This window comes from Macaca nemestrina, chromosome 6, assembly GCF_043159975.1.
Source record: "Macaca nemestrina isolate mMacNem1 chromosome 6, mMacNem.hap1, whole genome shotgun sequence".
Taxonomy (NCBI): domain Eukaryota; kingdom Metazoa; phylum Chordata; class Mammalia; order Primates; family Cercopithecidae; genus Macaca; species Macaca nemestrina.
The window spans coordinates 178643306-178664449 of NC_092130.1; positions in this window are offsets into that span (position 1 = coordinate 178643306).

Genomic DNA, 21144 nt, shown 5'->3' on the forward strand with positions numbered 1-21144 from the left:
AACAGAAAGACAGATGCCCCAAACGAGACAGAAACATTAGGTGAGGCGCCATGGCTCACACCTGTATTCCCACACTTTGCGAGGCCAAAGTTGGCAGGTTGCTTGAGCCACAGTTTGAGATCAGCCTGGGCAACATAGTGAGACCCCGTTTCTACAAAAGAAATAGAAAAATTAGCCAGGTGTGGTGGTGCATGCCTGTAGCTCCACCTACTTGGGAGGCTGAGGTAGGAGGATCGAGGATCATCTGAGCCTGGGAGGCAGAGGCCACAGTGAGCCATTATTGCACTACTGCATTCCAGCCTGGGCAACAGAGTGAGACATTGTCTCAAATCAAAAAAAAAAAAAAGGAAAAAGACAGAAATATCAGGCTTTGATTGACATAGGACTGCACCTTCTTAAACTAGACATTAGGCCAAATCACTCTTTATTATGACATTCCTCAATGAGGAACGTTTTTATCAATGGTTTCAATTCATTATTCCTTGTAAGTTACCGATAATTTTAATTTCAGAATTTAGTAGCTTGCTTTTTTAAAAAATATACTTGTATTTAGAGACAGCAAACGATTCTGGTTACACTAAACATGAAGTTTTGTCTTACATTAACTTTATTAAGTTAAAAAAGGTGAGTCTATCTGATGAACTAGCAAGTGGCAAAGATGGGCAGGGTCTGGGAGGAGTGGGCAGGCACCTGGCGCCATCCAGGAAAGGCCTGCGTCCTGCCCAACAGCATGGACTCCATCTAAGCAGGGGTCCGCCAGAGCCTAGCCAGAGCTGGGCAGGGTCATGGCTGAGTTACTCCTTCTTGCCACCGTCTGCAGTGGGGTTAACCCAGGAGTCCAGTGGAGGTGGCAGAGGTGAGAAACAAGCATCGGCTTGGTCTTCCCTGGGTGCTGACATTGTAAGCAGGTGCACAGATCCTTATCTTCCTAGGGAGAAAAAAAAACGAGGCCTCAGAACCATCTAATACGGGAGGTTGGCCCCAGCACTTTCAGAGAGCTTGTAAAATGGGTTCATTACTTACACACTCTTCAAAACACAAACACGTTTTATTAAACAGGTTGAAGCAGTAAGTGTAAGAAGCCGCAAAACCGCATTGGGCCTAATGCACTGAAGACGATTGTTCACAAACCATTTATTCAAGTGAAAATTGTCCCTCCCCGTTTAGAACACGATCCTTCTTCCACCCCAAAGATCTGGCCATCTCTTCAAGCGTTAGTTCACTTTATCATACACACTCCTTTACTAGAGAAAGCTTACATTTTGTTGAATCCCTTTGGCAGTGGGTTTTTATTGTGCTTTTGTAAGGAGAGAATCTCAAAGACTGCATAGGTTTCATTTCTGATTGTAAGCTACTAATGACTTCGGTGACCTCACCTTACAGATCTGCTCAGCACTGACCTGAACACTTCATGAGACTGGTCCTGTAATTGTTTTCAGTTCTTACCTTTGAGCTCACTCTGTTAGCGAATCAGTCCACATGTAGGTTGATTTTGTAAAAATGGTTGGTGTGTTTACACAGCACTCTGCTCTTGAGAAGATGAGAATACCGAGACAACAGTCAGCTATTTTTTAAAAATTAAAACTTTTAATCATGACTTTTCAGGAGGAGGCCTTATGTATAAAATGAGCTGATGTGAGGAGATCCATGTGAGAAATCGAGAATGAATTCCAGAGACAAATTGAGAGACAGTGAGAGCTACAGGAATACATATTATCCAAACGTCTTTTTTTTTTTTCTTTCTCACTCTAAAGTTCAAGAGTTACCCTGGTTCCCCCACATGGGGGAGCCGGGCTTGGTCACAGCAAGTCCTGGGCCTTCTTGGAAAGATGGCGGATTGTTCTGGGTCAAAGTTCAAGAGTTACCCTGGTTCCCCCACATGCGGGAGGTGGGCTTGGTCACAGCAAGTCCTGGGCCTTCTTGGAAAGATGGCGGATTGTTCTGGGTCAAACATTGCACGACAGTTAGATCAAGGATGCAGATATTCCCATCTTATTGAAATAGGCAATTATTTACTCCTTAGTTTACAAATGGTAAAACAGAAAAACAATTTAGCTGAATGGTGAGTGAAATCTGACATGACTTATTTCTACCCATTGTTGCTTCAGGAGCTATTTATGTTGGTGTTACTTATAAATTTCAAATACATATCATCAAAGACACTGTGGTTTTAATCATTTTTTATGGAAATCTGAATGTCACACATAATGCTATTTTTATAAGAAAAAAATCCCCAAGCAAATGCAGCTAAATGCAGTTAAAACCAGGTTACAAAAATATAAAGGAGAAAATGAAAATGTTATTACCATCTTTAATTTTTATTTTCTTGGTGCTCCAGACTCCTGTGTTAGGAACCATATCACAGGGATACAATCACAATGGTCTTTATGGAGGCAAATGCTAATTTTTCAATGATGGCAAAAATTAGAAAAACTCTACTGGCTCTATATTTTCTTTTTGTGAAACCAATGAAAATGTAAATGGGCTGTGTGCTTTTGTGTGAAGATTCTCACCCAGCTTTATCGCTCTTCTCCCACCCTCAGCCCCAGAATCCAATTACATTACCCACGGTCCGAGTGCACGGCCCAGGGCTGTGTGAGGGGAAGGCTGGAAAATGAGATGAGAGGCTGCAAGTTAAATTCTTTTCTCTGCTTCCAGGACGTGGCCATGGAAAAGCTTTCCTTTCCTTTTACATCTTGCAAAAAGATTTATTGGCCTTAAAATCAGAAAGAAACAGATCTTAAGCCCTTTTAGAAGCTAACTTGGGATGTGGAAAGATGAGACATCCTAAGAGTAAATTGGGGTTCCTCCAGGTTGTTGCCTAATAGACCTGTTGTTTCTGAGAGAGCTGCCATCCCTGGATGTGATCTTGGCACAGCACACAGGAGATAAATGCTTTACTTAATTTCAGCCACTTAGATGTGTTTATAGGCCGGGCGAGGCAGCTCATGCCTGTAATCCCAGCAGTTTGGGAGACTGAGGTGGGTGAATCACCTGAGGTCAGGAGTTCGAGACCAGCCTGGCCAACATGGAGAAACCCCATCTCTACTAAAAATACAAAAATTAGTTGGATATGATGGCGCATACCTGTAATTCCAGCTACTCCGGAGGCTGAGGCAAGAAAATCACTTGAACCTGGGAGGTGGAGGTTGCAATGAGCTGAGATTGTTCCACTGCTCTCCAGGCTGAGTGACAGAACAAGATTCCATCTCAAATAAATGAATAAATAATAAATAAATATTAAAAATAAATAAAGATTTCTGTTGACAGTGTGGATGTTCCTTTACCTTGGAATCCTATCAGATGCTAGCACTGGACACTTCAAAGCAATCAGGACATCCAGGGGTGCTGTCTGTGTGTGAGGGAGACCACTAAATCTAGTGGGGGGTGGGAGGTGAGGTGCACCCCTGGGACAACCTGAGAATGTTCCCTTGGAGAGTAGGGAGTGTTTACATGATGGTTATCAGTTGTAACTATGATGGCAGAACCATCAATTAGCCCTCTACTTGCAAAATAACACCTGGGAAAGCGTCTTCCAGAAACTTGTTTAACCTTTCTTCTCCCCTTCTCTCCAGTGACAGGTTAAGATTTACGATTTTTAAAGACTGTTGCAGCACCTGGGCTGATGTTATCACATTGATGAGAAATGCCTGGGAGGCGGGGGGGTTGAGCAAGAATTGCAGTTCATTAAGAAGGAACTTTACCCTCAGAGCAAATTTAGTGTTTCAACTAATAACATTCTAGACAACAATTAATTCTGACAAGGCAGTCCTGGGCGGCTGCTTGGATCATTGGTAAGAAGCGCGCCTAGCTTTCCACCCTGGGAGCTAAGTTTCCCAGCTGCACCCGCCCCACCCATACTGATGGGAGAGATGAAGATGGAACTGAGTTCCCAACAGTCGTAGTATTTCCAGAAAAGAGAGAGGCTGGGGAGCCGTGGAAGACACACCCAAGTTCCAAGTCGCTCCGTTAAGTGGTGAATGTGATTTTCATCCTGTAAAATCTGGGTTCAATTTAGTGTTCCTAAAAAACACATAGGGATAACAGAGTCGATTAAACCAGCTGTCTCAGCTCTGCTCGCAACCTCAGCTGTGACCTGCACATCTCTGATATTCTGTTCCTGGCCCCTCCTGCCACCCGGACGCCTCTTCATTAGCCCAGTTATTAGAGAGGGTCGGGTGTTTCGCATTGTGTGGTAGTCTGGCGATGAAACTCGGGTTTATTGGAAAGATATAATCGGCTGTCCCTGTTTGTAAGGAACCGTAACAAGCGTGCTTTGTGTGCACATCTTGTCGAGAGTCATGTACCTTCTTTCATTCTAAGCTGTCAGCTACATAGCTCAGGCTGCAGATAGGCATCTGATTATGTTTAATGGGCTGCCTTTTTTTTTTTTGCATCATTAAGGTAGGGCTATGACTCTAAGAAGCTGTGCTTAAGTTAAAGATTGCTAAATTTGGAAGTCTGGAGGTGATCCTGGGAAGGTAAGTCAATTAACACGGCATGCGGAGAGTATGTGAGCTGCACGTCAGTGTGAGCGGGGGCGGCATGACGTGCTCTTCCTACCACCAGCCCGTGGGATGGGGCTGGGAGCAGAACAGCTGATTACCAGCGGCTCCAAACAGGACCTTGTTCCCACTCAGATGAAACAGCATCTTTTTATAGGCTGTTTAAAAGAATTTTCCGTAATTATAACAAGTACGAAATCAATGAAGCAGAGGGAAATTGAATTTTAGCCCAATAAATCAGTTCATTGTTTTCTGGCATCTGTCCTCCATGTGAGGGGTTTCATGACAAGGATCCCGCTTGCCAAGGCCCCTGATGGGGGGTGCCTCAGATATGAGGGTCACTCATGGTTTTTGGGGATGATTGGGGAACCTTGGTTGGTGTCCACAATGGAGCCCAGACAAGGATGGGGTGGGGAGACAGGGGCTGTGTGCTAAGGCTTTGGGAAGGCCCAGCTCCACTGGGAGGTCCTGGAGGCCCCCTGGTCTCCCTCTTGCTCAGCTTCACCGACCTCCAAAATGGGAAACATCACGTCCCTGCCAGGGCCATGGGGAATGGCACGAGGCGTCCCTGAGAGAAACATCTCGAACGTGAAGCAACGTTACCAAAGTCTTAAAAGCGGTCGTTGCTTCCTTTCCATCGGAAATGTAATGGACTGTGGCCAAAGGCTGCCATAAGTTAGCCGAAACAAATAAACTTAGATTCAACTTTTATTTGACCTGTGTGCTTGCAGAGAGCCACATTCCAGAGGCCACGAAGCCACCTCTGGTGAAACACAGAGCGTGGCAATCAGATAATGCTGTTTGCATGGGAGGACAAACTTAAAACTATGATTTTCAATGGCCCTGCTACCTACTGGGGGTGGGTGAGGAAAAGTTGTTTCCCCTCCATCCTCTGGAAGCGTTCCTTCCCTGCCAGCCCTTCAGGAGGAAGACGCTGTGCGCTCACTGGATGGACTCTAAGGAAAAGTCACTGCTCCCTCTCGCTCCCACGGCAAAGTTGGGAAGACACACTCCACTTGGGGTCAGGCCTGGTTTCCGCCTCTGCTACCTCAGTGGCACCCGAGCTCACCCATCGTCCCTTCAGACGCACGCCACGAACCTGTCCACTTGAGGTCTGTGTTGGCTGCAGTAACTTAGGCTTTGACCTCACAGACCTGCAGCCAGGCCACACCCGTCTGGTGCTGGGTCTCTTGCGGTCCTTGCACACACTTGTTTCTCATGTCCCTTTGCTGGGCACGGGGCTCCTGCTGCCAACCCTGTACCCCTCATGGCGGGTAGACCTGCTTCTTCCAATGCATTCATTCCCCACCGGCTCCTGCCACTGGTCCTTCTGTCTACCTGGGGAGGGGCCCTGGTGGGGATGGAGTGGATTCTGCTGGTGACAAGGAGGACGAAGTACAGAGACGCCATCAGGCCTGACATCTGGGAGTCACCACGGAGTCACCGCAGGAGGGACCGCCCGGGAGTCATCATAGGAAGGGGCTGCCTGGCCACCAGGACCAAAGACCCCTGCCTGGGTGAGCCAGCCTGGCGGCCTCATGAGAGCTTCCCAGCATTTCCCGTCCCTCTTTTAAGGCAAATTAACAACAGCAAGGGCAACAACAATGAACGGAAGTCAGTCCCCATTTTTCTAGCATCACGTCTGCACAGCATCAGCAGCATGCATAAATGACAATGCCAGGCCGGGACATTTAATCTCCCTCAACTGACTTAGTATTCGAATGGGGCACAGACATAAGTTTCCCCATCACCTTTTCATGTCCCAGTTTCCTCATCTATAAAATGAGCATCCCATATTGTCTGTTCACCTCTAGTTTCCTCATCTATAAAATGAGCATCCCGTATTGTCTGTTCACCTTATCTGTTTGGTGATATGTTTATCTGGAGTAGAATTGGGATTTAAGACTTTTTAAAGATGACATAGCACAAGGCACTGGCATTCTTTCATGACTTCCTCCCACTTTATTTTCCCCTGTGGTCTTCCTAAGGAACTAGCACCAGTCACTGCCCTCTGAGAAACGAACTGAAATGCCTGTGAAATGAGTGCTGGGTGGTGGAGGGAGAACCGAAGGTTGCAGGTCCCTGCTCTTCCACATTACTCCATGGGGACAGGACATGAAGTTTGCAGTTCATTTCGTTCATTGACATGAACGGAGGAATGAGCTTCAAAAAGGAAATGAGTCAGAGTCTCTGGGGCTGGGAAAATTCCCGAAGGCCAGCCGGGGGTGATAATGACCTCGGGAAAGCCGGGAAAGCCGTGGGCTGTGGTTGGCACAGACTTTGCCAACGCCTTCCGACAGGTCTTGTTTGCATAGATTCTCATCTAGCTGAGTTCTGCTTCAGCGTAAAAACATCCCAGGCCAAAAATCAAAGCAAGTCCATTGAAGCTCAACATCTTTGCGTGGCATCTGCTAACAGCAATTCATTAGCCAACACCTCTGAAGTCTTGGAAGGCAAGTACTGCAATTTCTATTTTTGTACATGCTCAAAAAAGGGAGGTTGCCACTTGTCACACTGTCAGAAATTATAGCATTATGGTTTCCTGGCTGGCTCAGAATCCTTGGCTGGGTCTCCTTTTAAGTCTTTTGCCCTCATTAAGACCGAACTTTCGGCTGGATCACAAGGAGAGCCTCCATTGCAGAGTAAACTTCAGACTTCCCTGAAGACCATCGTCTCTCCTTCCCAACTGCAAGGTGTTCAAGGGATCACCTTCCGATTTCTTCCTTAGGCTTGCAACTTTCTCGAACGTGTCCTCTGACATATCGTCTGTTTAATTCCTCTTTTTAAACTTTGCTTAAAGGCAAAATTTTCCCGCCTTGTCCGGAAAATTGGAGTAAAGTCCTGCTCTCCTCTCCTTTCACCCACTTACAGAGGGAGCATTTTCAAGAAAAGAATAATCAGGTTTGAAGGAAAAATCTTCAACTGCGTGGCTTAAACAATACAAAAAGAGGAGACACTCCTCTTGAGATTTACAGAATGACAAAAAGTAGCTTTATTCTTTAAAGAACTACCTAGTAGAACTGAAAGTGCCTCTAGGCTTTGGTAAATATAAGCGGTCATCTCTAAAACAACAGAGTAATTAATTCCGTAAAGTTTCCAGGTTCTCAGTGATATAATTCACCATTGAAGCCAGCAATCTTGTCCCTATAAATTTAAGTCCTTCCCAGTTACCCTGGCCTGAAAATACCCTTTCTTCCTCTCTGCATCCCATCAAGATCAGTGTTTAAAGCTGTGGATGCCCCGTCTAGAACAGGGTGAGAGTCAGTGATCACTCGCATCCTCATTTCAGATGCTCTCTTGGTTGGTGTGTGGGACACACAGTCTATGCGATATTTTTGCCCAAAATTGGTTCATCTCTATAAAAATTTAAAAAAGTATTACATCTGATCATATCACACGAACACAATAGCTTCTTAAATACGTCCTTAAAATAAAACCCTTGTAGAATACAAATTACTTATCATATTCCATTAATCTGATACTCCCACTAACTAGCCGGATAACAGATTTCCAGTGCGTATCTCTTAAATCCTGTAATTAAAACACGCTAGTTAGTGTTTCTGAAGTTCCACTTAGGAGAGCGCAGTTGGATGAGTGGAGCCAGAGGACAGGGCGCCTATTCAACTTCTGGAAAGTTACATTTTGCAAAATGTTCCTCACCAAACAAATCAAAAGGCAAAAACAACAACATGGTTAGATGCCTGAAACCACAGGTTACTATCAAGCAGCAGTAAATCAAAAGTTTTGGAAAGTTTAATTTTGATAATCATGGAGTGAGATAGACATCTTTTTCTGATAATGTGTTTTTTTCACTGTCCTTTGCTGAGGGCTCTAACACTGTTTGCAGTTTTTCTCACTGGTGACCTCTTTTTCTCTCACGTGTCTATTCTGACAAGGGCGGTCATTCTACCATGGACTGTGGTTTGATTGCTTCTGGAGCCATCGAACAGTTCACAGTAACATTCCAGTTCCTCTCTTCGGGGACTCCTGTGGGACTTCACTTCCTGTCTCTCGGAAGTCAGGGATGTACAGGGGACTTGTGCTGATTGGGAGAGATTGCAGTGGAGGTGGTGTGTGTTGCTTCCACGTGGACATTCTAAGAGCTGGTGCGTGGGGGTCACAGCTTCCTTGCCTGCATCCCAGGGAGCATGTGCAGAGGTGGGGCCTCCGTGAGCCCAGGCTCCTGGGTGACCAGCATGAGCAGAGGTTGTACCCATCCCCCCCAACCCCTCACCTATCCACCTTGTACACATAGTACCAATGCTTTAGAAAGAAAACTCAGTTGTTTAAATCCACTGAGGTTTCAGGCTAGGAGTTGCCATAGCATTGTGCCCTAGACTATTCTTCTGGCTGCAGTTACTGGTGGGCATTTTTGTGATAGAACTGCTTATCAACCAGCTGAATAAATCTCTGATAAAAGCCCTTTGCATTCTGTTTAAAACATTCTGAAAAGACTTGCTGTGAAAGGTTCATAGTTTAGCTTCAACATCATTTCTTAGCAACTGTCTCAGGAAACACAGTGCAGAAGGGCAGGTTTTCCTGGAAGACAAGGGGGACCCAGGAGTCCATGGGCACCTGGCTTGACAGATTCCACCTGCATCCAGGCTAAGTGTTCAAGATCTATCTGTCTCCATATGTAGGAAAACAAGACATGGCACTTTGGCCCCTGTGGGGACAGGATTCAGTAGGGTCCTCATGCCCAGGCGCAACTCAGCAGGACTCACCCTTATACACAAAGGAAGATGTTTCGGGTATTCAGAAGACGTCCAGTTGTAGGGTGGTTGTAAATTCAAGGAGAACCCAAAGAGAGTTGATATTTGAGCACTGCTTTTCTTGTGAATACATCCTTTCATCCTGGCTGACAGCCACTGATTTAAGGCAACTTCAGGGAAAATTCTTGAGCTCTGTCAGAATTAGGGACAGGGCCAGTCTTTATTTCTTAGGGGTCATTACTCTCTGTGTCCCAGTGGAAACTCTGTGACTGAGAATGGATGCTGAGTGCCCCCCGAGGTCTGTTCAGCAAGCTCTTCATTAGGTTGGACACAGAAGGAGCATGGATGGGAGCCCTTCTGGTTACCCCACAAGTTGTCTCTGGATTAGAAGGAGTGGCCCCAGAAGGAGAGCTTTGAATGTGCGATGAAGGAAAATGGAACAGCAAGAGAAGATAAGCCTATTGAGTGATTCTTTTGATTCCCCTATCTCTTGTTAGATGAGAGGGAAGAGATTGGGAGGCTGGTGAGTGGGAACGTGCTGATTGCTATCAAAAGGAAAAAGCCTAACTCAGCAGGAGGACGCTCATGGAGAATTTCAGACTAGGGATATAGGGCATCAAACAGATGTCCACAAGCAGATGGCCTAAAGCAAGTTGTGGTCTCTTCTGGACGTGGTTTTAATTTTGGAAAATAATTCAGTGTGAACAACCAAGAAGTATTACAAGGAAGTCTGGGAAAGAGACCAAGATTCGAGTAGATTGATTCACCCCCTCCAACTTTCCATTAAAATGTTGTTATCGTTCTTTTGCTTTCCCTAGATTTATCACATTAAAATATTATTGAAGACATAGAAGATGAAGAAAACATACAGACACTTGGGTGAATTTCAACCAAAGCCAGTTTAAACTGTTCGAGATCTATCTGTCTCCATATATAGGAAATGTAGCACTCCAAGAGAAAATGAGAACATTGCTTGTGCCTTCTCTATTGTCTAACTCAGGGCCAAGAGATCCAGGGTGGATACCTGGCAGAAAACAGATTAGACATCACTTTCTGAGTGGGATAAAATTCTATTTTCCATATCCTGGGCTGGTCACTCTTTCCACCCACTCAGCTCCTACAATGCAATGTCAAGGAGAGCACAGGGGGCAGGTGGATGGAGTGAGGGCTGGTTGATAAATGCAAGGGAAAAAGAACAGAGGACAAGCTGCTACAGGAATTAGAAGAAAATGTTACCTTATCTTTTAATATTCTTAAAGAAACATAAGAACGCACGGTCCCTGGGAAGCAGAGGCAGCATTCTGAAAGATAGCGCAGACATGGGAAGACACTGAGGGCATGAAGCGTCCTTCAGACTGGCGTTAAAAGACACAGATGAGTCAGAAATGGTAAAAAGTACAATTTTGAGAGAAAAGATATCTCCTGCACTTGAGGAAACCAGAAGCAGAATTTACACCTTAAAAAGTTAAATCAGATTTCAAAGTACAGAGTGGAGCATGTCTCTAAGAAGGTGGGAACATGGACAGTGAGAAAAAACTGATTAAAAAAGAGAGCATGATGTATGTGGAGAGTAGAAAATGAAGGCTCAACTTAACAGCCATAGCTCTCCGAAGGAAGAAATTACAAGAAGTAGAAGAACAGCAGTAACTGAAAAGACAATGGGGAAAACATAACTTTTTGAGATGGAAAGAGATTATATGGATTAAAATGGCTTTCAGTGTTCTAGGCAAAATGACTAAAGAAGTCCCCATTGAGACACACACATACCTACATTGACTCTGGCAATTTTTTAAAGCGTGTGTGTGTGTGTGTGTGTGTGTGTGTGTATATATATGTATATGTATATATACATAAACACTATATACACATATACATATATAAGAGTATATATACATATACACTGTTGGTGGGAATGCATATTAATTCAGCCCCTGTGGAAGGCAGTTTGGAGATTTCTCAAAGAACTAAAAATATAACTACTGTTCAACCTAGCAATCCCATTATTGGGTATAAACACAAAGGAAGTAGATTGTCTGCCAAAAAGGCAAGTGCATCCATATGTTTATTGCAGACGGCACTATTCACAATAGCAAAGACAAGGAATCAACCCAGGTATTCATCAATGGTGAATTAAATCTTTTTAAAAATGTGGTACATACACACTATGAAATATTATGCAGCCATAAAAAGAATAAAATCATATCTTTTTCAGCAAAGTGGATGTAGCTGGAGGCCATTATCCTAAGCAAATTAATGAAGAAACAGAAAACTAAATACCATATATATATATATATATATATATATATATATATATATATATGTATGTATGTATACCTGCAAGCATTTAGAAGAATGAAAATAAGAAGTTAAGTTAGCTCAACTTTCAGTTCTGTGCTTCCAGCTGATGGGAGGTCAAAAAACAACTTGACACATGAAGACCCAGGTGGCTTACACCAAGATTTCAGTCTTTTAGACATCGTCTTTCATGTGTGAAAATGTTCTGAGGAAAAAGCCTGGAAAATAGACCACCTGTGTACGTTTGCTGAAAAGAAAGTACACTCTCTAGCTTTTGGAGACAGAAGTTACATAAAATCAGTGTGAGGCACTCACATTACCAAGGACACACATACAGACCTGGAGCCGAGGAGTCCTCTGACTCCCTAAGAGGAGTAGATCATTGGCCTCTAAACACCAGCTAGCCACTGCAGCTTGCAAAGAATTCTAGAGCAGTGGTCATTTCTGGTTCATTGTGGTTTGTTTCTTGCTGGTTTGTTTAAATATTGCTGATTTGTTTTGTTTTCTTGATTTTAAATTCAAGAAGTTAACATAACTTTTCTAAGTTACAAATAAGGAAAAGACATTTAAAAATTTCATGCCTGGGCTACAGGCTAAGAAAGGTGGACTAAATATTTATTGTTATTTGGGAACAGCTGACTCGAATGGCAGTTTTATTTTTCTGTGCAATAAAAAATTACCTGAAAAGCTGAATTTATCTATCTATCTATCTATCTATCTATCTATCTATCTATCTATCTACCTATCATCTATCTATCTATTATCTATCTATCATCTATCTGTCTATCTATCTATCATTTTTATCATCTACCTATCTGTCTGCCTATCCCTATATCCTTCTATGTTTTAAATATGCTGATAGTTGTTCATTCTTCATGACGGTGCTTATTGGACATGCTGTTAAGTAGATTTTTTAGTGGAAATATGAGAAAGAGTAATTAGTGGTGATACTGTTCTTGAATCCACCCAATAATACATATATAATGATCTAAGAAAGCCCTGCAGACAAAAATCCTTGCACTCTAAGACCCTACTGATTGGTCTAGCTTTCTAGCAAATCTGCAAATAACTATCACTCAATCAATCTTCTGATTCCATTACCTGTGACACATTATGATGGCTATGATACTTTAAAAATAGTTTCTACTATCATGAACTTATAACACAGTTGGAGAAGCAAGCATTCAGGAGATGAAAATGTACAGGAGACAAATTGTGATTCGCCTCCAATGTTCCCCTTTCAGAGACCTACAGTTTCTGTCTCAAAATTGCTACAATCTTTCAGGGATATAATTGAATGATAGTAATTAAAATTTAAAATTCATCCTCCCTATAGTCTAGCATTCCCAGGTGCAGAAATTTACTTGAGAGAAATGAGATTACTTATGACTAAAACACCAAAAACAATTGCAACAAAAGCCAAAATTGACAAACGGGATCTAATTAAACTAAAGAACTTCTGCACAGCGAAACAAATTAGCATCAGAGTGAATAAGCAACCTACAAAATGGGAGAAAATTTTTACAATCTACCCATTTGACAAAGGTCTAATATCCAGAATCTACAAGGACCTTAAACAAATTTACAAGAGAAAAATTACAAGAGAAAAACAAACAATCCCATCAAAAAGTGGGCAAAGGATATGAACAGACATTTCTCAAAAGAAGACAACTATGTGGCCAACAAACATATCAAAAAAAGCTCAACATCACTGGTCATTAGAGAAATGCAAATCAAAACCACAAAGAGATACCATCTCATGCCAGTCAGAATGGCAATTATTAAAAAATCAAGAAACAATAGATGCTGGTGAGGCTGTGGAGAAATAGGAACGCTTTTACACTGTTGGTAGAAGTGTGAATTAGTTTAACAGTTGTGGAAGGATCTAGAACCAGAAATACCATTTGACCCAGCAATCCCATTACTGGGTATATATCCAAATAATCATAAATCATTTTGCTATAAAGACACATGCACATGTATGTTTACTGCAGCACTATTCACAATAGCAAAGTCACGGAACCAACCCAAATGCCCATCAAAGATAGACTGAGTAAAAAAATGTGGCACACATACACCATGAAATACTATGCAACCATCAAAAAGAATGAGATCATGTCCTTTGCAGGGACATGGATGAAGTTGGAAGCCATCATTCTTAGCAAACTAACACAGGAACAGAAAACCAAACACTGTATGTCCTCACTCATAAGTGGGAGTTGAATAATGAGAACACATGTTCACAGGGAGGAGAACATCACACACGGGGGCCTGTAAGGGGGGTGGGGGGTAAGGGGAGGGAGAGCAATAGACAAATACCTAATGCGTGTGGGCTTAAAACCTAGGTGATGAGTTGATGGGTGCAGCAAACCACCATGGCACAAGTATACCTATGTAACAAACCTGCACATTCTGCACATGTATCCTGGAACTTAAAGTAAAAAAATAATAATAATAAATAAAATAAATAAATAAAAAAGATCACTAGTCTGCGATGGTACATACCTTGTTTAAAATTAACATGTCTAATATTAATTTAATTTATTAAAATTAACATGTTTGTTGTTTAAAATTAATTCAGATGTTGAATAATAATGGCATATAGATACCATAGGATATAATGTGACTTTATTAAAAAGAATATCTTAAACCTCTACATATTGGTATATAGGGTGGCCAGAACACATTTTCCATGGAAAAGGGGGAATTTCAGAACCCTCCATTTGCATTTGCGTGTAACGGAAGAAAAACAGTTCCCATGAGTGTCTGTTCCATACTGAGCGGAGTGGTCAGAGCAGGAAGGGATGCAGGCAGGGGTTACTGACCGGGCAGCGGGAGGCTCGAGGGTGACCATGGATGTTTTCTTTACATACCATGGAGTAGTTTCAGTTGTTACAATTACCATATCTAATTATGACACTGTAAAAGTAAAGTGAAATAAATCTAAAAGCAAATAAAATCCACTTCAATCAAGTGTTTCACCATCTGAAAGCCATTGGTGACTCAGCCACAGCATTCAGCTGGAAAGTTCAAAGCACGTCAGGCAAGACCACTTGTACCTAACTGCCTCTGCAACTCGCCATCTACAGCCTGGTCCTGTTGCCACCCTGCAACTCATCACGGCTTCCTCCTGCCAGGTACTCTCCCCGCTTTCGCTCACATTACCCCGCTTAACTGGTATAATTCTCCACCTCCTCGCTCTCAAAAACTGCTTAAATCTTACCCTCTTCTTAAACCTATTCTAACATACTAACCTGATTTCTGCTTCCTCAGAAAACTTTTAGAATTCTTTACCCATGAACTTCACTGGATAATTCATCCCTGACTGTCTTGTGTCATCTGTTTGATACAGACAGCTCTCTATAGTATAGTTTCCCCATTTATAGAACTAGAAACTTGAAGGTAGCAGCGCATCAAAAAAGACCATGGTGAGTTGAGACTTTGCATCCCCAGCCATGATGTGGATCACCTTTCAGGACAAATGTAAATGATTCTGCACATGTGAGGAGTTTGAGAGAATGTCATCCTGTTTTCTATATAAGGAAAATAATCAAGAAGTAGCTTATCAAATGACAACTGAATCAGAAATCTCAAGACAGGAAAAGACAAAAGTCAGGACAGAATTTCAAGCCGTCAAACTTAGAGTATTTTATTCCTCAAACTTACAAGCAAATTAAGTATTAAAGAATGCTTTAGCAAAACCCAGGGATGTGGGAGATGCAGGAATTTGGAGAAATGATGAATTTAGGTGGTCAAGGGCCAGGGTGGGCAGATTGACCTGGTAAGGGGCACAGCTCTCCTAACTAGGCCATAACTTAAGGTTGTCACAGCATAGCAACAGAATAAGCAGAAAAGTTACCAAGACTGCAAATCAAGAAGAGGAAGAAGCAGCAAAAATATGGTGCAATAAACAGGAAACATGAAATATGGTGGGATAGAGCCCAGCCCATCCATTATCAAGTTATTGAGCTAAAGGAGAGTGGGCTGAACACTCACAATGAAGGGTTGGGGGTGGATTGAATTATAAAAGAAAATACAGCTCTGTTGTTTGCAAGAAACTCCTCAAGATCAAGTAATGAGAGAGGATTGAAGCGATGGGTCAATGTATCCCGCTGAAGAGAAGATTGAAGATATGGGCCAATATGTTCCACTGAAATCAAACAAAATCAAACCAGAAGTAGAAATGTTACCACCGAATACAGTGGACACAAAGGCCCAGCACACCAGACGGCACTTACAGCAACATTCCATCGTGACAAAATGTGCCTTCTACAAAAAAGCTGTGGCATTCTCATTTTTAAAAAATAAAAAGCAGCTGAATATAAACACAATGTGTGTGTTTATATCCACAGAAAGCAAAGAACATGCAATGACAGTGGTAGGTTCCAGTAGGCTTTGTTCATAATTTGACAAATAGGTCAGTGTTTCTCAAACTTATTTTTCATCATTGCTCTCCAGTGAGCTTCTGTAAGCTTTTCCCCTCAATTGCTGCCCACACAGATATTATAGACCCAAAATATATCTATTGATGTATTATATGCACTGAGTCTCATGCTTCATATGTGAGAAAGTAAAGGTTTTACCCCCTATAAACCAATTTTTGCCCCTTCGAGGCACTATTATTCCTGTCTAGAATGCATAAAATAAATTAGTTAGAAAAGATGTATAGAAAGTGTGAGTAACACAACCCATCAGTCTGTCAGCCTTTGAAGGATGACAAGGTTCCTAAGTTGGAAAGGAAGGTTTTATTTCTCATCCAGGGTTGTAGGTGGCAGGGCGGCCGTTCCACAGGCTGGGAAGTCTTGGCTCGGTCCAGAAGCCTGGAACAGGCACTCGGAGGCTGGGAAGAATCAGACAGGATCTATGTGGGGACAGGGTGGGCAAATACATAAGCTGCAGGAGGATTTGTGGATACTCATGGAAGGAGAAGCGTGCGCATGTGTAACTGAGCTCCATGCCTCTCCATGGGACCCGTGTTCAAAGCGCGGTGGGAATACCTTGAGCCCAGGGTGGAGTTTTGGGGCCTCTGAAGTCAAAAGATGAAGCAGAGGCCACAGAAACCCTCCCTGAGCACCCTCCACAGACTAGCCAGAACCACTCTGGGGGCGGCAGTCTCCCGTCAGGAAGGAACCTGGTTGCTTGTTTTGATATCTCCAAGAGGGGGAGAAGTGTCGGGCAGGTGGTTGATACCAGGTGTGGAGGATTTTGGCAGGGCTGGGTCATGCTTGCCCTTAGGGAGGAAAGCTAAGCCTATGTGGTTAGCGAGGGAGGGTCAGAATGAGGCATATCCACAGCCCATCCCGTCGTGGATGGAGTTCAGTTCTCTTTTTTGTTTAGTTGGTTGGTTTTCGTTTTTGAGACGAAGTCTCGCTCTGTTGCCCAGGCTGGAGTGCAGTGGCACGATCTCGGCTCACTGCAACCTCTGCCTCCCAGGTTCAAGTGATTCTCCTGCCTCAGCCTCCTGAGTACGTGGGATTACAGGCACTCGTCACCATGCCCAGTTAATTTTTGTAGTTTTGTGGAGATGGGGTTTCGCCATGTTGGCCAGGTTGGACTTGAACTCTCGACCTCAGGTGATCTGCCTGCCTCAGCCTCCCAAAGTGCTGGGATCACAGGCGTGAGCCACCACATGCGGCTGGAATTCAGTTTTCAAGGTTTCCTTGGGGTCCCTTTGGCCAGGAGGGGTCTGTTCAGCTGGCTGCTGCGGGGCTTAGCATTTCATGCTAATTTCTCAGGGCCTCTGAAGTGATAGAGACTAGAACTCTAGGGGCAGCAGACAAAGCCACAGAGGAGAGGAGTTCCTGAGCTGCAAAGACCCCCACATCTGAGGAAGAAACTGCACATGCGGAAGCCCCGGCTTTGGCTGAGGAGGTTTTGTGCCGTGGGTGATGCAGTCCCTGAGCTGTTCCTCAATAAAAGGGCACCCTGGACAACAGGTTTGAGAAACAACGTCCAACCCAAGCCACTGGTCACTCCGGGGGGACGCCAGTGCTCAGTGTGCTGCAGCCCCTTGTGAGGCTCGAGCGTGGAGACCAGCAAGCAGTGTCCTAAACTCGTCCTGCTATGGAGGCCGTTGCCGGGGACTTCTAGGAACACCCCATGAAACAGCCTAGAGAATCTTGTGTGAGAAATGATGCCTTTGTGTGTGGACTGCCTCACTGCTTCCAGCAACTAAACGAGACAGAGCAAGAATAGAAATAGGATTAGACAATGTATCTGACTTTGAACTTGAGCTTCTTCCCTCCCTTTTTCCATTTCTCGTTTTTCCTTCTTTCTCATGAACCAGGTTTCAAAACTAAGAACATTGAAAATATAAAAGGAAGGAAACATTTAAAGAAGAGAGATCAACTCCAAGGCCACCCACTCTTGTTGTGCTGCTTCTCTGGGGTCCCTGTTGAAACCCAGTTCTGTGGCATCCCCACCATGTGCCAGGCCCTCATCTGATTCCCCCGGGGAGGACAGGGTCACAGGCAGCAGAGACAAGATGTGGTCTGCGCTCCCTGCCCTTACAATCCATCCTGGAACATGACTTTCCACATGCAATCACACATAGGGTGTCAGTGCTTCAGGAGGGCCACACCCGGCCTGCAGAACAGAGCAAGTTCACTCCCACCCTTAAAAGCAGTCTCACAGTGTCATCTTTAGAATAAAATCACATGAAGAATGCAAAGAATGGCACGTGTTCCAAATGCGACGTGGTGGAGGAGAAAGCTGTTCTGTTAAAACCACAGAGCTGGTTCCAAGACCGCCTATCCTGTGTTCTTTTAGAGGAAAATGGTGCCATCTCCCCATAACTCGACGGTGATTTGGAGCTGGGATGAGAGCGGGTGGAGCTCATGCTGGCCTGCCTTATGTCGCTGTGAACACAGTGTCCGCCCTTCACCAGGCGCTGTGAGGAAGTTGGAATGGACGGTGTCGAGGGGCGCAGCAAAGTTAAGTCAGGTGTACTGCAGGTCTTCATCTGGCTCCGGCGGTCAGTCCCAAAAAGCCTAGGACCAGGTTCTGGACACAGAGGCATGTAAGCAGAGCCTGTCAACACCTGCACAGCCCTCACAGGAAGTTAGGAGAGCAACTGGGAAGGTCCTGGTGTTTCTATCAGGCTCGAATTAGCAACAGTGTCAGCCTCTGCCTGCTGTCCTAGAAGGCGGCTGTTGACCAGAGCCCAAGGACCTTTTACAGGAGTGCCAGGGCCAGGTCCCTTTGTTTTTGAGCATTCTGAATCTTCAGTGGTGTAAACTGCGAGTCAGAATTGGAGATGAGGGTTTGATGCCTTTGTGAAGTTCTCTGTAGACTCGTGGAGGAAAGCACTGTGCAGGGATGAAGGACTGGACATAAGATACCATTTTCATTAGGGTTTTGTGGTTTTCCAGGGTCTCCTTTATTAAATGAGAAGGAAATGACACTGGTGCAGCTTCTCATGGGACCTGCCATTTATGTATCATATGTCCACTCTCAGTTTGCAGTTGAGAAACTTTGAATCTATGCCTGATATGGCTGTTGTTCAAAAATTATATCTGAGAGCATTTTTAACTCACTTAAGAGACTGGCCAAGATTCATCAATGAATCAGAGCTTTGGGAAGAACTGCCATTCGTATTTTCATGGTGCCGCTAGATCCGCCTTGGCAGTGTTGGATTTTGCATTTGGCTTTAAAGAAATAAAGCAAAACCTATGAAAAAGTCATCGGCATTATGACCCAAATATCCAGTTTTATTTAGCTTTGCAAAGCCTAGTTTCCTAAAAAATGGTGATTTCCACGCTGCCGTCTTTTGTTCAAGAGAGATGAGTTGAGGTTAGCTGGAAACTTTCTTCCTTAGAAGCTGCTAGGATGTGTTTGGAAGTAGGTGAGGCGGCGACACCCGTTCATAGCACCCCATGAAACTGGACACCTACCCCTGGATTGATGCTTTGCTTGGACGTCCTGAAAATATGAAAAATCCGCTCCCCATGCAAAGAGCTCAAGGAGGAGAAAAGAGACCCACGCAGACCCCCGAATGGTGAATACACAGGCCGAACTTGAAGGACAAGCGTCAGGACGTTCCTCTTCTGGGGGGTAAACTGCAAGGCGCCAGCGAGGGAAGAGTGTGGTATTTCTGCCCTAAAACTGAAAGGAAGTTTTGAGAGCTTCCCGCCGCTGCCTGCACCTCCGATTGCCACCTCCCTGGGCCCATTTCTGCCATCACTCACTGCCCACCAGGCCGGGCAGAATCCCACCACGTTGCAGGTGGGGCCGGCTGCTGCCAGTGGCAGAGACGAATGATGTATTTATTAGCTTGTCAAAGCCTCCCCTGTTTATGGAAGGCTCACCCAGCTAAACAAAACAGTCTGCTTCCCATTGGCTCAGCCCAGGGCCCCTGTTGAGAGCTTCAGCAAAGTGCTTGATGAGGCATAAAATGATGATTAATTAATTTACTGCTCAGTGATCATCACACTGCGAGGTTTATGGTTCTCCCAGCGGTCAGCCCGCGCTCTGTGGTGCGTGGCCGCGGCTGCCTTTGCTTTGACCTAAGCTCGGAGACTCCTGGGCAGGGAAGGAGGCGGAGGCCCCAGGCAGCGGGCACAGGGCACAGCGACAGAGACACTCCCAGCTGGTCATTAATCAAGACACACTTGCCCTGGGAACGTCGCCGGCGTCCAGGGCGGTGGTGACGGCCATTTCTTTACTGGCGATGTGCTTGGAGCCGCATCTCGAGGGCCCAGCTCTCCACCTCCACAGGAGAGCTGAGCAGGCTGCAACCTCCTGTTCCCCCTCACCCTGGGGGACAGCACCCAACGCCCTTGAGGGCTGTGTTTGCTTCACAAGTTGAGTAAAAGGGAGGTGCTGGCCTCGCCCTACCCTGGACAGAGGTCAACATCAAACACGCAGCTGAAAGCACTGCAATCATGCAGTTCGGTGAAAGGAAGGCTTTGAGGAATGCGGTCTTCTTTCTTCTTTCTTAATTTTAACTCTACTTAATGCCTAAGTAATTCTATTTGTTGGATTTAAGAGTTTGGGGGGTCTAATTTTACTAAAGTGAAAGTAATATTTCAAATGAGAGGTCTTGGTCTATGTACACACTTTCACATCACTGTAAAGAATAGATTTACAAGACGGAATCCATTTACGTAGTCAATGGTAGGCCGAAATGTTCACATCTCTGAGGGACCCCAGTGAAGAAACCCACTGATGGGCGAATCACTTCTGTCCTGAGGAGTTTACCCTCGGGGCACGTAAACACCACCACACAGATTGCAGGGTCCGGAGGCCACTGCAGCGCAAAGTCAGGAGTGTCAGCTCTCCTTCAAGGGACACCTTTCCACTCAGGCCCTTTCACGGCAGGCGGGGACAGGGGTCCCGAGGAAGCTCCATCCATCCTGCAGGCCAGTGCGTGATTCCGCATTCTCCTTAGGATGTCAGGAGCCCAGGCTCCTGTGTGCTGTTGCTGTAACCTTCCTCCTCTGGCCCAGGTCGCCTTCCAGAACTGCTCTCGGTGGACCCTGTCGGCTGCTCTCCCACGTCAGCAGAACATGTATGAGCTCCAGGCTGGAGAAGTCCTAGAGACCTTGCAAGACAACTGCTCCCTGCCCCCGTCTCTCCCCTCCAGGTTTTAGGGTGAAGAAGAGGCTCAGATGCTGACCTCGCCGACCTGAGAT